General features: G+C 41.4%; 1 non-coding gene across 1 annotated transcript; it reads left to right on the forward strand.

Annotated features, from left to right (window-relative positions):
• Nucleotides 1-8564: 8564 nt before the first annotated feature.
• LOC130952461 (small nucleolar RNA R71) lies at nt 8565-8672 on the forward strand. Its single transcript, XR_009074641.1, has one exon. It is a non-coding gene; the product is annotated as a small nucleolar RNA R71 (small nucleolar RNA).
• Nucleotides 8673-14408: the final 5736 nt, after the last annotated feature.

Genomic DNA, 14408 nt, shown 5'->3' on the forward strand with positions numbered 1-14408 from the left:
ACGCATTCGCGTCATTCGTGCAGCTTCCAATCCACGCAGTCGCGTCAGGTACGCGAGCGCGTCACTGCGATTTCCTCCATTTCGTGCGGTCGCGTGAGCCATGCGCCCGCATCACTTCTCGCTGGTCATCTCCTCAATTTCTTGTGTTCTTTCTATTTTTGCAAGCTTCCTCTCCATTCTTTACGCCATTCCTGCCCTATGAACCCTGAAACACTTAACACACAGATCACAGTATTGAATTGTATGAAGGAGAATAAAAATATACAATTAAAAGATCTTTAGGAAGCAAGTTTTCAATCATAGAATATTTTTAGGAAGGAATTGTAAATACATGCAAATCATATGAATAAATGGGTGAAGACTTGATAAAACCACACAATTAAACACAATATAAATCATAAAATAGTGGTTTATCAACCTCTCAACACTTAAACATTAGCATGTCCTCATGCTAAGTTGAAGGAGATAAATATGAATGAATAGGGACATGTAAAACCCATGCAATGCAATACAACCTATATATATATATATATATATATATATATATATATATATATATATGAATGCAACTATATGATTTAGTCTATATGATTGAAAATAGATAAGTTCTCTAAGACAAAACATGGAGTAGATTCCACTAATTCAAATCATGCAGTAAAAGTGGTGCACGAATTTGTAATCCGCACAACTAACCAGCAAGTGTACTGGGTCGTCCAAGTAATACCTTACGTGAGTAAGGGTCGATCCCACGGAGATTATTGGTTTGAAGCAAGCTATGTTTATTTTATTATTCTTAGTCAGGATATTGATTAAAATTATAAGTTGGAATTATTAGATTTGATTGGAAAAATGAAAGAGAATAACAGCGTTACTTGTTGTGCAGTAATGAGAAATATGTTGGAGTTTTGGAGATGCTTTATCCTCTGAACTTCAACTCTTCCTTGAAATCCTTCAACACACGAAAAGTCCCTTCCATGGCAAGCTCTATGTAGGGTATCACCGTTGTCAATGGCTACCTCCCATCCTCTCAGTGAAAATGTTCCTATGCTCTGTCACAGCACGGCTAATCATCTGTCGGTTCTCAATCAGGTTGGAATAGAATCCATTGATTCTTTTGCGTCTGTCACTAACGCCCAGCCTTTAGGAGTTTGAAGCTCGTCACAGTCATTCAATCCCAGAATCCTACTCGGAATACCACAGACAAGGTTTAGACTTTCCGGATTCTCATGAATGCCGCCATCAATCCAGCTTATACCACGAAGATTCTGTGTAATGAATCTAAGAGATACTCATTCAGTCTGATGTAGAACGGAGGTGGTTGTCAGGCACACGTTCATGGTTTGGGGAAGGCGATGAATGTCACGGATCATCACCTTCTCCATAATTAAGCGCGAATGAACATCTTAGATAAGAACAAGCGTGTTTGAATGGAAAGCAAAGGAATTGTATTAATTCATCGAGACGCTGCAGAGCTCCTCACCCCCAACAATGGAGTTTAGAGACTCATGCCGTCAAAAAGTATGTAATTCAGATCTGAAAATGTCATCAGGTACAGAATAATTCTCTAAAAGTTGTTTAAATAGTAAACTAGTAACCTAGGTTTACAGAATATGAGTAAACTAAGATAATTGGTGCAGAAATCCACTTCTGGGGCCCACTTGGTGTGTGCTGGGGCTGAGACTAAAGCTATCCACGAGTAGAGGCTTTTCTTGGAGTTGAACTCCAAGTTATGACGTGTTTTGGGCGTTCAACTCCGGATCATGACGTTTTTCTGGCGTTTAACTCCAGACAGCAGCATGTACTTGGCGTTCAACGCTAAGTTACGTCGTCTATCTTCGTGCAAAGTATGGACTATTATATATTGCTGGAAAGCCCTGGATGTCTCTTTTTCTGTGGTTGTGTAATTCTTCTGTGCATCATTTAAAACACGGCTGGCATAGTAAATGACGTGCAGAAGCTTGTCATGCCTTTGTCCCAACACTGCACCAATGGCATGGTCACTGGCATCACACATTAATTCAAATGGTAATGTCCAGTCTGGTGCAGAGATGATTGGTGCTGAGACCAATTTAGCTTTCAGGATCTCAAATGCCTGCAGACACTCTTTATCAAAGATAAATGGCGTGTCAGCAGCTAGCAGGTTGCTTAGAGGTTTGGCGATTTTTGAAAAATCTTTTATAAACCTCCTATAGAATCCTGCATACCCCAGAAAGCTTCTGATTGCCTTAACATTGGTGGGTGGTGGTAATTTTTCAATTACTTCAACTTTAGCTTGATCCACCTCTATTCCCTTGTTCGAGATTTTGTGCCCAAGGACAATTCCTTCAGTCACCATAAAGTGACACTTTTCCCAGTTTAAAACCAGGTTGGTCTCTTGGCATCTCTTTAGAACAAGTGCTAAATGGTTAAGGCAGGAGCTGAATGAGTCTCCAAACACTGAAAAGTCATCCATAAAGACTTCCAGAAATTTTTCCACCATATCAGAGAAAATTGAGAGCATGCACCTCTGAAAGGTTGCAGGTGCATTGCATAGCCCAAATGGCATCCTTCTGTATGCAAATACTCCAGATGGGCATGTGAATGCCGTTTTCTCCTGATCCCGGGGATCTACTGCAATTTGATTATAACCTGAATATCCATCCAGGAAGCAGTAGTATTCATGACCTGCTAGTCTTTCTAGCATCTGGTCTATGAATGGTAAAGGAAAATGATCCTTTCTGGTAGCTGTATTGAGCCTTCTGTAATCAATACACATACGCCACCCAGTAACTGTTCTTGTAGGAACCAGTTCATTTTTTCATTATGAACCACTGTCATGCCACCTTTCTTAGGGACGACTTGGACAGGGCTCACCCAGGGGCTGTCAGAAATAGGATAAATAATCCCAGCCACTAGTAATTTAGTGACCTCTTTCTGCACTACTTCCTTCATGGCTGGTGGTGCACGAAATTGTGATCACTACTTTTACACAAAACAATCCCCGGTAATGAATCCAAAAACTTGATGCTCAATACCATGGCATAAACACAACTTCGCACAACTAACCAGCAAGTGCACTGGGTCGTCCAAGTAATAAACCTTACGCGAGTAAGGGTCGATCCCACGGAGATTGTTGGTATGAAGCAAGCTATGGTCACCTTGTAAATCTTAGCCAGGCAGACTCAAATGGGTATAGTGATATACGAATAAAGCATAAAGATAAAGATAGAGGTACTTATGTAATTCATTGGTAGGAACTTCAGATAAGCGTATGAAGATGCCTTCCCTTCCGTCTCTCTGCTTTCCTACTGTCTTCATCCAATCCTTCTTACTCCTTTCCATGGCAAGCTCATGTAGGGTTTCACCGTTGTCAGTGGCTACCTCCCATCCTCTCAGTGAAAACGTTCCTATGCTCTGTCACAGCATATGGCTAATCAGCTGTCGGTTCTCGGTCAGGCCGGAATAGAATCCAGTGATTCTTTTGCGTCTGTCACTAACGCCCCGCCTGCTAGGAGTTTGAAGCACGTCACAGTCATTCAATCATTGAATCCTACTCAGAATACCACAGACAAGGTTAGACCTTCCGGATTCTCTTGAATGCCGCCATCTGTTCTCGCCTATACCACGAAGACTCTGATCTCACGGAATGGCTGGCTCGTTTGTCAGGCGAGCACTCGGTTGTCAGGCGATCAACCATGCATCGTGTATCAGGAATCCAAGAGATATTCACTAGAGCCTTGATTGCTTGTAGAACAAAAGTGGTTGTCAGTCACCTTGTTCATAGGTGAGAATGATGATGAGTGTCACGGATCATCACATTCATCAAGTTGAAGAACAAGTGATATCTTGGACAAAGAACAAGCGGAATTGAATAGAAGAACAATAGTAATTGCATTAATACTCGAGGTACAGCAGAGCTCCACACCTTAATCTATGGTGTGTAGAAACTCCACCGTTGAAAATACATAAGAACAAGGTCTAGGCATGGCCGAATGGCCAGCCTCCCAAATGATCTAAGAACTAGATGTCCAAAAGATTCCAAGATGAAAATACAATAGTAAAAGGTCCTACTTATAGAAAACTAGTAGCCTAGGGTGTACAGAGATGAGTAAATGACATAAAAATCCACTTCCGGGCCCACTTGGTGTGTGCTTGGGCTGAGCAATGAATCAATTTCGTGTAGAGACTCTTCTTGGAGTTAAACGCCAGCTTTTATGCCAGTTTGGGCGTTTAACTCCCATTTAGGTGCCAGTTCCGGCGTTTAACGCTGGGATTTCTGAGGGTGACTTTGAACGCCAGTTTGGGCAATCAAATCTTGGGCAAAGTATGGACTATCATATATTGCTGGAAAGCCCAGGATGTCTACTTTTCAACGCCGTTGAGAGCGCGCCAATTTGGCTTCTGTAGCTCCAGAAAATCCACTTCGAGTGCAGGGAGGTCAGAATCCAACAGCATCTGCAGTCCTTTTCAGTCTCTGAATCAGATTTTTGCTCAGGTCCCTCAATTTCAGCCAGAAAATACCTGAAATCACAGAAAAACACACAAACTCATAGTAAAGTCCAGAAAAGTGAATTTTAACTAAAAACTAATAAAAATATACTAAGAACTCAACTAAAACTACTAAAAACATACTAAAAACAATGCCAAAAAGGGTACAAATTATCCGCTCATCACAACACCAAACTTAAATTGTTGCTTGTCCTCAAGCAACTGAAAATCAAATAAGATAAAAAGAAAAGAATATGCAATGAATTCCAAAAACATCTATGAAGATCAGTATTAATTAGATGAGCGGGGCTTTTAGCTTTTTGCCTCTGAACAGTTTTGGCATCTCACTCTATCCTTTGCAACTCAGAATGATTGGCTTCTTTAGGAACTCAGAATCCAGATAGTGTTATTGATTCTCCTAGTTAAGTATGATGATTCTTGAACACAGCTACTTTATGAGTCTTGGCCGTGGCCCAAAGCACTCTGTCTTCCAGTATTACCACCGGATACATACATGCCATAGACACATAATTGGGTGAACCTTTTCAGATTGTGACTCAGCTTTGCTAGAGTCCCCAATTAGAGGTGTCCAGGGTTCTTAAGCACACTCTTTTTGCCTTGGATCACAACTTTATTCTTTCTTTTTCTTTCTTTTTCTCTTTCTTTTTTTTTCGGTTTTTTTTTTTCGCCTCTTTTTTTTTTGTATTCACTGCTTTTTCTTGCTTCAAGAATCATTTTTATGATTTTTCAGATCCTCAGTAACATGTCTCCTTTTTCATCATTCTTTCAAGAGCCAACATTCATGAACCACAAATTCAAAAGACATATGCACTGTTCAAGCATACATTCAGAAAACAAAAATATTGCCACCACATCAAAATTAATTAAACTGCTATAAAATTCAAAATTCATGCAATTCCTTTTCTTTTTCAATTAAGAACATTTGTTATTTAAGAAAGGTGATGGATTCATAGGACATTCATAACTTTAAGGCATAGACACTAAGACATTAATGATCACAAGACACAAACATGGACAAACATAAGCATTAATTTTCGAAAAACAGAAAATAAAGAACAAGGAGATTAAAGAACGGGTCCACCTTAGTGATGGCGGCTCTTTCTTCCTCTTGAAGATCCTATGGAGTGCTTGAGCTCCTCAATGTCTCTTCCTTGTCTTTGTTGCTCCTCTCTCATGATCCTTTGATCTTCTCTAATTTCATGGAGGATGATGGAGTGTTCTTGATGCTCCACCCTTAGTTGTCCCATGTTGGAACTTAGTTCTCCTAGGGAGGTGTTCAGTTTCTCCCAATAGTTTTGTGGAGGAAAGTGCATCCCTTGAGGCATCTCAGGGATCTCATGATGAGAGGGGTCTCTTGTGTGCTCCATCCTTTTCTTAGTGATGGGCTTGAGGTCATGCCTTCTCAGTTGAACCGGTTTCCCTCTTGAATCTCTCTTTCATTGAACGCCCTCTTCATAAATGTCTATGAGGACTTGGTCCAACCTTTGATCAAAGTTGACCCTTCTTCATGGCCACAACTTCATAGAAGTGGTCTTGATGCACCCTTGAGATGAATCTCTCCATCTCCCATGACTCGGAGGAGGAGGCTTTTGCCTTCCCTTTCCTCTTTCTAGAGGTTTCTCCGGCCTTGGATGCCATAAATGGTTATGGAAAAACAAAAAGCAACGCTTTTACCACACCAAACTTAAAAGGTTTGCTCGTCCTCGAGCAAAAGAAGAAAGAAGAGAGTAGAAGAAGAAGAAATGAGGAAGAAGGGAATTGCTTTGTGTTCGGCCATGTATAGGTGGGTTTGGGAGGAAAAGTGGTTTGAATTTGAAGGGTGAGGTAGGTGGGGTTTTATGAAGGATGGATGTGAGTGGTGAAGAGGTATTGAGGTGATTGGTGAATGGGTGAAGAAGAAGAGAGAGTGGTGGGGTTGGTGGGGATCCTGTGGGGTCCACAGATCCTGTGGTGTCAAGGAAAAGTCATCCCTGCACCAAATGGCATTCAAAATCACGTTTTGAGCCATTTCTGGCGTTAAACGCCGGGCTGGTGCCCATTCCTGGCGTTTAACGCCAGGTTCTTGCCCTTTTCTGGCGTTTAACGCCAGTCTGGTGCCCCTTTCTGGCGTTAAACGCCCAGAATGGTGCCAGACTGGGCGTTAAACGCCCAACTGCTAGCCTCACTGGCGTTTAAACGCCAGTGGGTTCTTCCTCCAGGGTGTGCTGTTTTTCTTCCTGTTTTTCATTCTGTTTTTGCTTTTTCAATTGATTTTGTGACTTCTTGTGATCATCAACCTACACAAAACATAAAATAACAAAAGAAAATATATAAAATATAACATTGGGTTGCCTCCCAACAAGCGCTTCTTTAATGTCATTAGCTTGACAGAGGACTCTCATGGAGCCTTAGATTTTCTCAGAGCAATGTTGGAACCTCCCAACACCAAACTTAGAGTTTGAATGTGGGGGTTCAACACCAAACTTAGAGTTTGGTTGTGGCCTCCCAACACCAAACTTAGAGTTTGACTGTGGGGGTTCTGTTTGGCTCTGTTTTGAGAGAAGCTCTTCATGCTTCCTCTCCATGGTGACAGAGGGATATCCTTGAGCTTTAAACACAAAGGATTCTTCATTCACTTGAATGATCAGTTCACCTCCGTCAACATCAATCACAGCCTTTGCTGTGGCTAGGAAGGGTCTGCCAAGGATGATGGTTTCATCCATGCACTTCCCAGTCTCTAGGACTATAAAATCAGCAGGGATGTAATGGTCTTCAATCTTCACCAAAACATCCTCTACAAGTCCATGAGCTTGTTTTCTTGAGTTATCTGCCATCTCTAATGAGATTCTTGCAGCTTGCACCTCAAAGATCCCTAGCTTCTCCATTACAGAGAGAGGCATGAGGTTTTCACTTGACCCTAAGTCACACAGAGCCTTCTTGAAGGTCATGGTGCCTATGGTGCAAGGAATTGAAAACTTCCCGGGATCTTGTCTCTTTTGAGGTAATTTCTGCCTAGACAAGTCATCCAGTTCTTTGGTGAGCAAAGGAGGTTCATCCTCCCAAGTCTCATTTCCAAATAACTTGTCATTTAGCTTCATGATTGCTCCAAGGTAATTAGCAACTTGCTCTTTAGTGACATACTCATCCTCTTCAGAGGAAGAATACTCATCAGAGCTCATGAATGGCAGAAGTAAGTCCAATGGAATCTCTTTGGTCTCATTTTGAGCCTCAGATTCCCATGGTTCCTCATTGGGGAACTCAATGGAGGTCAGTGCACGCCCATTGAGGTCTTCCTCAGTGGCGTTCACTGCCTCTCCTTCCTCTCCAAATTCGGCCATGTTGATGGCCTTGCACTCTCCTTTTGGATTTTCTTCTGTGTTGCTTGGGAGAGTACTAGGAGGGAGTTCAGTAACTTTCTTGCTCAGCTGTCCCACTTGTGCCTCCAAATTCCTAATGGAGGACCTTGTTTCAGTCATGAAACTTTGAGTGGTTTTGATTAGATCAGAGACCATGGTTGCTAAGTCAGAGGGGTTCTGCTTAGAATTCTCTGTCTGTTGCTGAGAAGATGATGGAAAAGGCTTGCCATTGCTAAACCTATTTCTTCCACCATTATTGTTGTTGAAACCTTGTTGAGGTCTCTCTTGATTCTTCCATGAGAAATTTGGGTGATTTCTCCATGAAGAATTATAGGTGTTTCCATAGGGTTCTCCTAGGTAATTCACCTCTTCCATTGAAGGGTTCTCAGGATCATATGCTTCTTCTTCAGATGAAGCATCCTTAGTACTGCTTGGTGCATTTTGCATTCCAGACAGACTTTGAGAGATCAAATTGACTTGTTGAGTCAATATCTTGTTCTGAGCCAAAATGGCATTCAGAGCATCAATCTCAAGAACTCCTTTCTTCTGATTAGTCCCATTGTTCACAGGATTCCTTTCAGAAGTGTACATGAATTGGTTATTTGCAACCATTTCAATGAGCTCTTGAGCTTCTGTAGGCGTCTTTTTCAGATGAAGAGATCCTCCAGCAGAGCTATCCAAAGACATCTTGGATAGTTCAGAGAGACCATCATAGAAAATACCTATGATGCTCCATTCAGAAAGCATGTCTGAGGGACATTTTCTGATTAATTGTTTGTATCTTTCCCAAGCTTCATAGAGGGATTCTCCATCCTTCTGTCTGAAGGTTTGGACTTCCACTCTAAGCTTACTCAATTTTTGAGGTGGAAAGAACTTTGCCAAGAAGGCATTGACTAGCTTTTCCCAAGAGTCCAGGCTTTCTTTAGGTTGTGAGTCCAACCATATTCTAGCTCTGTCTCTTACAGCAAAAGGGAATAGCATCAGTCTGTAGACCTCAGGGTCAACCCCATTAGTCTTGACTGTGTCACAGATTTGCAAGAACTCAGCCAAAAACTGATGAGGATCTTCCAATGGAAGTCCATAGAACTTGCAATTCTGTTGCATTAGAGAAACTAATTGAGGCTTAAGCTCAAAGTTGTTTGCTCCAATGGCAGGGATAGAGATGCTTCTCCCATAGAAGTCGGGAGTAGGTGCAGTAAAGTCACCCAGCACCTTCCTTGCATTGTTTGCATTGTTGTTGTTTTCGGCTGCCATGGGTTCCTCTTCTTTGAAGATTTCTGTTAGGTTCTCTACAGAGAGTTGTGCCTTAGCTTCTCTTAGCTTTCGCTTCAAGGTCCTTTCAGGTTCAGGGTCAGCTTCAACAAGTATGCCTTTGTCTCTGCTCCTGCTCATATGAAAGAGAAGAGAACAAGAAAATGTGGAATCCTCTATGTCACAGTATAGAGATTCCTTGAGGTGTCAGAAGAACAGAAAAGTAGAAGAAGGAGGTAGAAGAATTCGAACTTAATCAGAGAGAATTCGAATTGTGCATTGAGAAGGAGTGGTACTCCATAAATAAAAGGATGTGGGAAGAGGGGAAGAGAATTTTCGAAAATTAATTAAAAGGTTTTTAAAATCATTTTGAAAAATTGATTGATGATTTTCGAAAACTCAAAGTGGAAAAGGAATCAAGTGATTTTTGAAAAAGATTTTGAAATTAGAAATCAAAAAGATTTGATTAAAAACTATTTTGAAAAAGATGAGGTTAAGAAGATATGATTGGTTTTAAAAATATGTGATTGGAAAGATATGATTTGAAAACAATTTTAAGAAGATTTGATTTTAAAAAAAAATAACAACTTGGCTATCAAGAAAAGATATGATTCAAACATTAAACCTTTCTCAACAGAAAAGGCAACATACTTGAAATGTTGAATCAAATCATTAATTGATAGCAAGTATCTTTAAAAAAGGAAAGAAATTGATTTTGAAAACATTTGATTGAAAAGATATGATTTGAAAAAGATTTGATTTAGAAAAACTTTGAAAACTTAAAAAAAAAATTGATTTGAAAACAAAATTCTCCCCCTTGTGCCATCCTGGCGTTAAACGCCCAGAATGGTATCCATTCTGGCGTTTAACGCCCAAAATGCTACCTTTTTGGGCGTTAAACGCCCAACCAGGTACCCTGGCTGGCGTTTAAACGCCAGTCTGTCCTTCTTCACTGGGCGTTTTGAATGCCCAGCTTTTTCTGTGTAATTCCTCTGCTGCATGTTCTGAGTCTTCAGTTCCTTGTACTATTGACTTGAAAATAGAACCAATGATCAAATAAACAATACATGCAAGACACCAAACTTAAAATTAGACACTAGACTTAAACAAGAAACATAAAATCTTTTTGGTTTTTATGATTTTGAAATTTTTTGTGCTTTTTTCGAAATTGTATGGAAATAGAAAATAAAAGTTTCAGAATTCTTAGTTTGAATTCCAGGAATCATTGCAATGCTAGTCTAAGACTCCGGTCCAGGAATTAGACATGGCTTCACAGCCAGCCAAGCTTTCAAAGAAAGCTTCGGTCCAAAACACTAGACATGGCCAATGGCCAGCCAAGCCTTAGCAGATCATTGCTCCAATAGCAAGATTGATAGGAATCAACAGGCTATCGTGATGATTAGTTGAAACCTCGGTCCAATAAGATTAGACATGGCTTCTCAGCCAGCCAGATTTCAACAGATCATCATGAAACACTAGAATTCATTCTTAAGAACTCTGAAGAAAAATACCTAATCTAAGCAACAAGATGAACCATCAGTTGTCCATACACAAACAATCCCCGGCAACGGCGCCAAAAACTTGGTGCACGAAATTGTGATCACTACTTTTACACAAAACAATCCCCGGTAATGAATCCAAAAACTTGGTGCTCAATACCATGGCATAAACACAACTTCGCACAACTAACCAGCAAGTGCACTGGGTCGTCCAAGTAATAAACCTTACGCGAGTAAGGGTCGATCCCACGGAGATTGTTGGTATGAAGCAAGCTATGGTCACCTTGTAAATCTTAGCCAGGCAGACTCAAATGGGTATAGTGATATACGAATAAAGCATAAAGATAAAGATATAGGTACTTATGTAATTCATTGGTAGGAACTTCAGATAAGCGTATGAAGATGCCTTCCCTTCCGTCTCTCTACTTTCCTACTGTCTTCATCCAAACCTTCTTACTCCTTTCCATGGCAAGCTCATGTAGGGTTTCACCGTTGTCAGTGGCTACCTCCCATCCTCTCAGTGAAAACGTTCCTATGCTCTGTCACAGCATATGGCTAATCAGCTGTCGGTTCTCGGTCAGGCCGGAATAGAATCCAGTGATTCTTTTGCGTCTGTCACTAACGCCCCGCCTGCTAGGAGTTTGAAGCACGTCACAGTCATTCAATCATTGAATCCTACTCAGAATACCACAGACAAGGTTAGACCTTCCGGATTCTCTTGAATGCCGCCATCTGTTCTCGCCTATACCACGAAGACTCTGATCTCACGGAATGGCTGGCTCGTTTGTCAGGCGAGCACTCGGTTGTCAGGCGATCAACCATGCATCGTGTATCAGGAATCCAAGAGATATTCACTAGAGCCTTGATTGCTTGTAGAACAAAAGTGGTTGTCAGTCACCTTGTTCATAGGTGAGAATGATGATGAGTGTCACGGATCATCACATTCATCAAGTTGAAGAACAAGTGATATCTTGGACAAAGAACAAGCGGAATTGAATAGAAGAACAATAGTAATTGCATTAATACTCGAGGTACAGCAGAGCTCCACACCTTAATCTATGGTGTGTAGAAACTCCACCGTTGAAAATACATAAGAACAAGGTCTAGGCATGGCCGAATGGCCAGCCTCCCAAATGATCTAAGAACTAGATGTCCAAAAGATTCCAAGATGAAAATACAATAGTAAAAGGTCCTACTTATAGAAAACTAGTAGCCTAGGGTGTACAGAGATGAGTAAATGACATAAAAATCCACTTCCGGGCCCACTTGGTGTGTGCTTGGGCTGAGCAATGAAGCAATTTCGTGTAGAGACTCTTCTTGGAGTTAAACGCCAGCTTTTATGCCAGTTTGGGCGTTTAACTCCCATTTAGGTGCCAGTTCCGGCGTTTAACGCTAGGATTTCTGAGGGTGACTTTGAACGCCGGTTTGGGCCATCAAATCTTGGGCAAAGTATGGACTATCATATATTGCTGGAAAGCCCAGGATGTCTACTTTCCAACGCCGTTAAGAGCGCGCCAATTGGGCTTCTGTAGCTCCAGAAAATCCACTTCGAGTGCAGGGAGGTCAGAATCCAACAGCATCTGCAGTCCTTTTCAGTCTCTGAATCAGATTTTTGCTCAGGTCCCTCAATTTCAGCCAGAAAATACCTGAAATCACAGAAAAACACACAAACTCATAGTAAAGTCCAGAAAAGTGAATTTTAACTAAAAACTAATAAAAATATACTAAGAACTCAACTAAAACTACTAAAAACATACTAAAAACAATGCCAAAAAGGGTACAAATTATCCGCTCATCAGCTGGGTTCAGCCGCCTTTGTGGTTGAACCACTGGCTTGGCGTCACCCTCCAGTAAGATCTTGTGCATGCATCTAGCTGGGCTAATGCCCTTAAGATCACTGATGGACCACCCAAGAGCTGTCTTGTGTGTCCTTAGCACTTGAATTAGTGCTTCCTCTTCCTGTGGCTCTAAGGTAGAGCTTATGATTACAGGAAAGGTATCACCTTCTCCCAAGAATGCATATTTTAGGGAAGGTGGTAATGGTTTGAGCTCGGGTTTAGGAGGTTTCTCCTCTTCCTGAGGGATTTTCAAAGGTTCTACTATTTTCTCTGACTCCTCCAGATCAGGCTGGACGTCTTTAAAGATGTCCTCTAGCTCTGATTCGGGACTCTCAGCCATATTGACCTCTCTTACCAGAGAGTCAATAATATCAACACTCATGCAGTCATTTGGGGTGTCTGGATGTTGCATGGCTTTGACAACATTCAATTTGAACTCCTCCTCATTGACTCTCAAGGTTACTTCCCCTTTTTGGACGTTAATGAGGGTTCGGCCAGTTGCTAGGAAAGGTCTTCCTAGAATGAGAGTTGCACTCTTGTGCTCCTCCATTTCCAGCACCACAAAGTCAGTAGGAAAGGCAAATGGCCCAACCTTGACAATCATGTCCTCAATCACACCTGATGGGTATTTACTGGAGCCATCAGCAAGTTGAAGACATATCCTGGTTGGTTTGATTTCTTCAGTTAAACCAAGCTTTCTGATAGTAGATGCAGGTATTAGGTTGATACTTGCCCCAAGATCATATAAAGCTTGCTTGGTGCAAGTGCCCTCTAATGTGCATGGTATCATAAAGCTCCCAGGATCTTTAAGCTTCTCAGGTAAGCTTTTCAGAATGACTGCACTGCATTCTTCAGTGAGGTAAACTTTTTCAGTTTCCCTCCAATCCTTCTTATGACTTAAGATCTCTTTCATGAACTTAGCATAAGAGGGTATTTGCTCAAGTGCTTCTGCAAACGGAATCTTTATTTCAAGAGTCCTGAGATAGTCTGCAAAGCGGGCAAATTGCTTATCCTGTTCTGCTTGGCAGAGTTTTTGAGGATAAGGCATCTTGGCTTTGTATTCCTCAACCTTAGTTGCTGCAGGTTTATTACCTACAGAAGTGGGTTGGGAAGCCTTTTTAGAAGGGTTGTTATCAGCACTTGTATGTGACTGATTCCCCACTGGTATTTGAATGCCAGTGGTGGGGGCTGGAGTGGCATTAGACGCCACTTCCTTGCTTGTTACTGGCGTTTGAACGCCAGAACCATGCTCCCTTTGGGCGTTCAACGCTGGATTCATGCTTGTTTCTGGCGTTGAACGCCAGGAATGAGCATGGTCTGGGCGTTCAGCGCCAGCTTTATTCCTCTCTGGGCTCTGACTGTCCTCAGAGGGATTTTGAGTATCCACTTGTTCATTTCTTGGTTTCTTGCTGCTTTGAAGTGAGGTATTTAATGTTTTCCCACTTCTTAATTGAACTGCTTGGCATTCTTCTGTTATTTGTTTTGATAGTTGCTTTTCTGTCTGCTTTAATTGTACTTCCATGTTCCTGTTAGCCATTCTTGTTTCCTGTAATATTTTCTTGAATTCGGCTAGCTGCTGAGTTAGAAAGTCTAATTGCTGATTGAATTCATTAGCCTGATCCACCGGACTGAGTTCAGCAGTTACTGTTTTAGCTTCTCCTTTCATGGAAGATTCACTGCTTAGGTACAGATGTTGATTTCTGGCAACTGTATCAATAAGCTCTTGAGCCTCTTCAATTGTTTTTCTCATATGTATAGATCCACCAGCTGAGTGGTCTAGAGAAATCTGAGCTTTTTCTGTAAGCCCATAGTAGAAGATGTCTAATTGCACCCATTCTGAAAACATTTCAGAGGGGCATTTTCTTAGCATCTCTCTGTATCTTTCCCAGGCATCATAAAGAGATTCATTATCTCCTTGTTTGAAGCCTTGGATGCTTAGCCTTAGCTGTGTCATCCGTTTTGGAGGGAAATAGTGATTCAGGAATTTTTCTGACAGC

The sequence above is a fragment of the Arachis stenosperma genome, chromosome 9, assembly GCF_014773155.1.
Source record: "Arachis stenosperma cultivar V10309 chromosome 9, arast.V10309.gnm1.PFL2, whole genome shotgun sequence".
Taxonomy (NCBI): domain Eukaryota; kingdom Viridiplantae; phylum Streptophyta; class Magnoliopsida; order Fabales; family Fabaceae; genus Arachis; species Arachis stenosperma.